Source organism: Rhinopithecus roxellana, chromosome 8 (assembly GCF_007565055.1).
Source record: "Rhinopithecus roxellana isolate Shanxi Qingling chromosome 8, ASM756505v1, whole genome shotgun sequence".
NCBI classification, from domain to species: domain Eukaryota; kingdom Metazoa; phylum Chordata; class Mammalia; order Primates; family Cercopithecidae; genus Rhinopithecus; species Rhinopithecus roxellana.
Genome location: NC_044556.1, coordinates 32,830,086 through 32,837,801, shown reverse-complemented (window position 1 = coordinate 32,837,801; position 7,716 = coordinate 32,830,086).

Below are 7,716 nucleotides of genomic sequence, written 5' to 3'. Positions count from 1 at the left end.
TTAGTAGAGACGGGGTTTCACCATCTTGGCCAGATTAGTCTTGAACTCCTGACCTCTTGATCCACCCACCTTGGCCTCCCAAAGTGCCGGGATTACAGGCATGAGCCACTGTGCCTGGCCATAACTTGATTTTTAAACGGGCCAATGACTTGAATAGAAGTGATTTCTTCAAAGAAGAGATACAAATGGCCAAGAAACATGAAAATTTGCTCAACATAGCTAATTATTAGGGAAATACAAATCAAGACCACAATGAGATATCACATCACACACATTAGGATGGCGGCTATCAAAGGAAGGAAGGAGGGAAGGAAGGAAAAGAAGGAAGGAGGGAAGGAAAAAGGGAAGAAAGGAAAGGAGAGAAAACAACAAGTGTTAGCAAATACGCAGAGAAACTGGAAACCTTGTATATTGCAGGTATGCATGTGAAACGGTGCAGCCATTATGGAAAACGGTACGGCAATTCCTCAAAAAATTAAAAGTAGAACACTGCTGTATGATTCAACAGTCCCTCTTGTGGGATTCTTCAGTTCACTCAGATGAATTGAAAGCCGGGTCCCAAAAAGATATTTGTACACCCATGTTTGTAGCAGCATTATTCACAATAGCCAAAAAGTAGGATCAAGTGTCCCTCCACAGAGGAATGGATAAACAAAATGTGGCATGTGTGTGTATGTCTGTGTGTGTGTATGTCTGTATGTGTGTATACATATATATATATGAATATTATTCAGTCTAAAAAGAAAGGACATTCTAACACGTGCTACAAAATTGATGAACCTTGAAGATGCTATGTTAAGTGAAATAAGCCAGTCACAGAAAGACAAATACTGTATGATTCCGCTTATATGACGCACACAGAGGAGTCAAATTCAGAGACAGAAAGTAGAATGGTGGCTTCCAGGAGCTGGGAGCAGGGAGAGAATGGGGATTTATTGTTTAATGGGTTCGGAGTTTCAGTCTGGGAAGATGAAAATGTTCTAGAAATGGATGGTGGTGATGTTTGCCCAAGAACATGAATTTACTCAATGCTCCTGAACTAAACGCTTAAAAATGGTTAAAATGGTAACTTCTATGTCATGTATGCAACACAGTAAAAAATAGGTTTACTTGTAAATAACAATAAATACACTCTTGTGAACCAAATATCATAAACTATAATCTAATGAATGGAAGGAATATGCACCTTTTGAAAACTCAGAATACTAAGAGGGACAACTTCAGGTTTTATGTTCTCTCCTTGAACATCTGCAAAACTCACTCCTCCCTGGCATGGGTTCTGGGGGCCTGGTCACTGTGAAAAGGGGAGGGAAAGGGTCTGAGTCATGGGGCTTTCAGGACTAGAGGTGACCTTGGCAATGTCTCTTACACAGCCCTGGGTCCCTGAGTGCCCATTGTGTGCTCAGCACCCCTGCTCTGCCCTCGTGGCAGTCATCCCTCCCAGCCTCAGCGTCCTCATCTGGAAACATCTTCTACCTTGTAGGATTTTTGTGATGATCAGTGAGGCCATGCAAGGTGCCTGGCAACAGCAGGCACTCAATGAATGCAAGCTCTTATTATTCTCCTCTCATCGAATCATCAACAAGAGCATGCAGGGTAATTGCTATTATCTATATTTTGCAAATGAGAAAAATGAAGCTTAAAGAAGTTAAGTTGTTACTCAGCTCCAAGATCAGAACACAGCGTTGCCAGGATTTCAATCCAGGACCAGTTCGACTCCAAAACCCATGATCTTTCTACCCCAGCCTGCTCAGGCCTCATTTCACAGATGAGAAACATGAGGCTCAGTGACACTGGCAAGAGTGAAAGCCTGGATGACCACAGGTGCTAGGCAAGTAATGGAGAAGGGTATATTAGCCAATGTTAAAAAAAAAAAAAATCACCTGACAGAGATTCTACCAAATTATATCCGTTTTTACTAAACTAAGGAGTGGGCATGTAACATTATATGGGCCTACAAAATACTAGAGATTGTGCTTCAAATTCTAAATTTAGAAATAAATGTTGAAAATAATTTTAGGAGAAACCAGATCAAAAAAGAAAAAAAAAATGCAATTCAATTCTCTTCCAAATTGTTCCATTTTACAGGTCTCCCTGTGTTGTCCAGGCTGGTCTCGAACTCCTGGCCTCAAGCAATCCTCCACCTCAGCCTCCCGAAGTGCTGGGGTAACAGGCATGAGCCATGAGGCCCAGTGTCCTTCCAATTTTTTTTTTTTTTTTTTCTCAGAGAGTCTCGCTCTGTCGCCAGGCTGGAGTGCAGTGGCGCGATCTCGGCTCACTGCAACCTCTGCCTCCCAGGTTCAAGTGATTCTCCTGCCTCAGCCTCCTGAGTAGTTGGGATTACAGACACACACTACCAGGCTCGGCTGATTTTGGTATTTTTAGTAGAGATGGGGTTTCACCGTGTCGGCCAGGATGGTCTCGATCTCTTGACCTTGTGATCCGATCACCTTGGCCTCCCAAAGTGCTGGGATTACAGGCGTGAGCCACCTTGACTGGCCCCAATTTATTTTTTAAGTATAATGCAGGCCGACACCTGCAGACCAACTTGTCTGCAGGTCAGATGCTAACCCTAGCCACCAGTTGGCCACTCTGAGGAAGGTATAGTGGAGGCTAAGATCAATGGTAGGTTCAGGAACATTTGAAAAGAGAGATAATATCACAAGTCGGTGCCACTGTGGGAACCCACGCTAGGGATGCCAGGACTTGCCATTTTCCAAGAGATGTAGGAAATGTGAATGTGGGGAGAAATATATCAGCTTTGAAATAAGACCAACCATTTCTTTTTGCCCTGTGCAGACAAAATAGCAGAGGTCTGTAGGGCAAGCCTCTCCTCCCACCTGGTGATAATCTACAGGATGAGCCACTTCACATATTGGCAAAGCCCAGACTAAAGAAAAATCTGCAGATTCCCAGGCCATGATGGAACCAACCAGTGGCTTCTCCAGCCTGGACCAGTCCAGAGTGGGAGCAGGAGGTCCCCAGGGGAAAGGATGGAAGGAGGAAGGAGACTGCGGATGACACCCAAACCCGACAGTCCCAGCGGAAGGAGACAGGTGTACAGACACGGGGGCATCAAACTCTCACTCTGACTTCAGGGTTCAATTATTTTCTTCCGTCAGATTTTTGCCCAAAGCTATATCCAAAGATTTTCAGTAATCCCACGTAAGTGGAAGGACTGCACAACATCTAGCCACATTAATTAAAGAGGATTTTTTTCCTTTGAGACGAATGTATGTTAAAAATATCAAATATTAATCACTGGCAACATTAATTTATAATAACGCTTGTCTCCCTCTCAACTTCTAAGTTGACATCTGGCATGACTGCTTTGAAACTAACACCCGCTCCATTGCAGGAATTATAAATAGCCTGAGTTAAAATCTTCACCTTGAACTGAACAGACTGACTCCACGGGGTGGTTTACAGAATGAAGAGGGCTGCAGCGTGCAGTCAAATCCTGGGTGGGTCTACTGGGGGTAGCAGTCAAAGCATTATTTTAAGGCAGCAATCCTGAGGCGGGGAAGGGTCAGGAAGAGGGGTATGAGCATGGAGGGCCCTGCCCTGCTTCCTCCTCGTGGGGCAGGGTGCCCAGGTGCAGGGCTGCAGGAGGCCACCCTCACTCCCACCTGTCCCATTTCATGAGCCATCAGAGGAGGGGGTGGGCACAGGCTGTTCTATTCCACCCTGATTAAGTGCACAATCCAGTTTCTGTACTTGCCTTTTGAGGACTGGTTGGCACAGACGCTGTCTTTTATTGAATAGAGGGCAGAGCCCACTTTATATAAAGAGAAGAAAAAATTCATCTATCAGCCTACAAAGCACATTCATTCTATAAGCCTATCTAGTAGTGATATTCACAGGTACTGTGCTTCCTTTCTGTGCCAGCCTGGGGCTTGCTCCTCGTATTTAGTCCTCACAACAACCTCACAAGATAAGCTCTAACGGGAACCTATTTTACCAATGAGGAAATTGAGTTAGAGGAGCAAATTTCCCCAGGTCCTGCAGCTAGGCGGTGGCGGGTGGAGCAGGATCCAAACCAAGAAGAGTGAGTGAATGGGGCCTCTTTGCTTCACCCTTTTCCAACATTTCTCAAGCTGCTAAAACTCTAGCTTGCCAGACTTCCTATCCAGAAATCCAGATCCAGTGGCTCTGGGCTGGGGCACAGGATTCTGGGTACTTGACAAGCACCCCAGGTGAGTTTAACCCTAGGGGAGTTTGGGGGAGCACTGCCGAGGATGCCCTCGTGACAGCCTATGGGCAGTCGGGGGTTACTGTTGCCATTTACCAGATGTGGAAACAGACCCTGACTCAGGATGCTGAGATGAGACTTTCGGTCCCAGGACCACCAAGCGGACCTCTGACCACCAGCCTGAAGGGCAGAGAGAGGACAGAGCAGGAAGAGAGGGCGCCTTGTAGAGTGGGAAACAGTGGGGATAGAGTCTGAGAAATAGGGTGAGAGATGTTGGGGGCAGTATATGGTCCCGCTTCTGATTGTACCCAACTCCTCAAGGACTCAGGGGACCTCTGGGGCAACCCAGAAAAGCCGCTTGTGCCCCACATGCTTTGCAGTCAGGCCCCAGGGGACACTGGGGTGCCAATTTGTCCAACCAAGACTGCAACAGGGAGCTAAGGCAAGAACCCTCTCTTTCATCCTTCCCCGGCTGGGGCCAAATTCCCCCAGGTGCTTAGTTCCCCTGAGACCCCTCACAGGCTCCTTCCTCTGACCCTACCTCCCTGGGCCTGCACCAGGGCCCCTTCTTGCAGGCTAATGAGACCAGGCATGGCCAGCCTGACAGTGCAGGCTCTCAGATGTCTCACTGTCCTCCCCTCACGATGAGAGTAAGCTGAAGGCTGCCTCTGCCCATGGGGCTGCTGCTACTAAGATACCACCCTCGGAAGCTCCTGGAGTGGGGCAGCTCCCAGGAGAGGGTCCTGGGCCCCACCTTCTGCTGCCCTGGCTCTCTGACACCCCCTGGAGACCCTGAGCATCCCATCTGGCAGCTCACGTCCTTGTCTCATCCCTTCCCAGCTGGGCCCCAGATGGGTCCAGGGAGTGTGTATGTAGAACACATGTTGCCTCCTGGTCTGGGCCTCAGAGCAGCCAGCTCAGCCTCCTCACCTGCAAGGCTTTCCAGAGTCCAGGTGGGGGCCCAGCTGTTTGCCTTCAAGTGCGTGGAAATGACTGCCTTTCAAGGGACCTCTTTTCAGGGATCTCTCCTGAGCAACGACCCCTCTCTTTGTATTCTTTTTCCCCCTTTGCACTTTGATGACTCAGGTTTTCACAGGCACAATAGTTCCCCCTTTGAAACCTAATTATCAATGGGCACAGACCCAGGTGCACACACATACCCTTCTTCCTCTCTCTCCCGGGCTTGCTAATCCTTGCTTTAGCAACAAGACTACCCTCTATCTTAGCTGGAACTTCTCCTAACGGAAACTAGCCTCTCTGCCACTTGGAAAGAAAAGTTGAATTTTCATTATTTGTTTAACTGATTTCCTTCAAAGGTTGGGTTGATGGGTTAGGGCAGTGTTTCTCTGGGAGTGGGAGGTACAAGGAGCACCTGCATCAGAGTCCGAGCTGTAGAAGGGCTCATTACAGGCCCCACAGAAGCAGAGTCCTGGCAGCAACATCTTCCTTTGGTACTTGGGAACTGGTGGTCTAGGGGGTGAGCAACATTCCCTAGCACTGCCTCCTCCTAGAAGGGAGTTGGAGCAATGGTGAGGCCTGTCTCAGGGAACACACATGGTTTGGGAGGTTTGATTTGGACTCAATCTGAGAGGAGCCAGGACAGACTTCAAAGCCCACTCTCCTTATGCATTTTCTACAAAAAATAAATAAATAAATAAAATTAATAGCACAGTATTAGGATCATAGCCCATATTGAGCAAACATTTCATTTTACTGTGAAAGAGTGATTCATATGTTTAAGCGAGGTATTAAGAAGTTCTTAGATAAGATCTGCGTATCTATGTTCCCAAATGGAGCTGTTATTGAGCTCTGCCTACATAAACCTGTGCTTCTAAACTTCAAGATAATAACAGAACATGATCTGAACAAACTGATTTCTGCCTACCATGTTCAGCTTCTAGGGAATTGAAGCGCATCCGAGAAAAGATTGTTCGTTCCTTCCTGGACATTTTATTAGTTTACCTCACTGAAGAGATCCCTCCAAGTAATGCTAGTTTAGTGTGCTGGTTACAACATGTAGGTGCTATTTTTATTATTGCCATTGTACAGACGGGGAAACTGAGGTACTGAGAGGTTTAGTAACTTTGGGTCCAAAGTCCCTAGTAAGTCCAAAATAGGGTTCAAACTCAGGCAGTCCATGCAGTGAACCCCTGTGCTAACCCCCCGGTCCAGAAACATAAACAAGGTAGCTTTCCCACTAATTTGATGAGAAATGCCAATCAAGCAAAATGTAGAATAACAAGAACATGTCAAGCTGCCATTTGACATATTTGTTTACTTAATCTTTGGGGTTTAGTTTTGAGACAGAATTTCACAGGCTCCTCTATGACTCGCCTCCATCAGAAATGTGCCCACGTCTTCTTACTCACCAGTGTTTCTCTCTGTTGCGATCCAGTTAATCCTCCTCATTAATCTTCAGCTCCCAAATAAAGGTCCCTTTGTCCTCACTAGACCCAGAATATTTTCCTGCCCTGTATCAGGCCAGCCCCCGCGGGAGCTCCGAATCCTTTTAAGAACCACACTCGTGTTTTTCTTCCAAGTTGCACAGAAACAAATATGTCCATGACCCATGGGCAGCAGAGACTATCGAGGAGACAGGAAAGGATCTTCTGGACAAAAGGACCGTAAATCATATCCTTCCTGTGACCTGGACCAGGTGGTCTTCCCAAGACCCAAGCACTGCTCCTCAGGTGAGCGGAGAACTGGGACAGGACAGAGCAGAGTGGCAGGGACCTAGGGTGTGGCTGCAGACTGTGGCTGTGTGCAGACCCCGGCAGAGCCCTTTGTCATAAATATGGGATGGAAAACCTCAGCAGGGAAGCTGACTCTCGTTCACCTCAAGTTGTTCACCTCAGCAATTCTGTGGCTTTGGGCTTCTGAGTCTAGCCATGGCCCAACCAGGGTTGGAGCAAGAGATGGCATCCCATCTTTCAACCTTATTCCTTGTCAGAGTCAGCTGTCCAGGGTGTAGTTCTAAAGGGGACACAAAACATCCCTGCAGTCAACAGAAGACTCAGAGCCAGTTAAGGCCTGTGCCAGCTAACTCAGCCACTACATAGGGACCTCTCTGTTCCCACCAGGGTGGGCAGTGCCCTCCAGTGGAAAACAAAAATTCCTCACATTCGTCTTAAGATGCAGTCCCAGGAAACTGAAACCCCAGACTGCACAGTGCACAGTATAGTGCGTTTGTTCTGCTCTTAGGGGGTTTCTTTAATCATCTAAATTGAAAACAGTCTAGTATGCCATTGGTGTAGAAGACGTTTGGGGTAGAAAACCACATATAACAAATGCCTTATTTGGTACATTAGCAAAGAAATACACAGTTTGAGTCAATATCAAATCGTTCTCTTCAGCCTACAAAACAAATATTAAATGAAGGAACATCAAGTCACAGTGCGGCCGAGAACGCCCAGCCTCCCCACTCCTGATGTGCCCTGGGGCTTGAGGGTCTCCTGGGTCCCTGGAAGCACCAAAACTCAGAAACTGTGAGCCCTGGCCCCTTCCTGACCTCATCTTTTCAATTC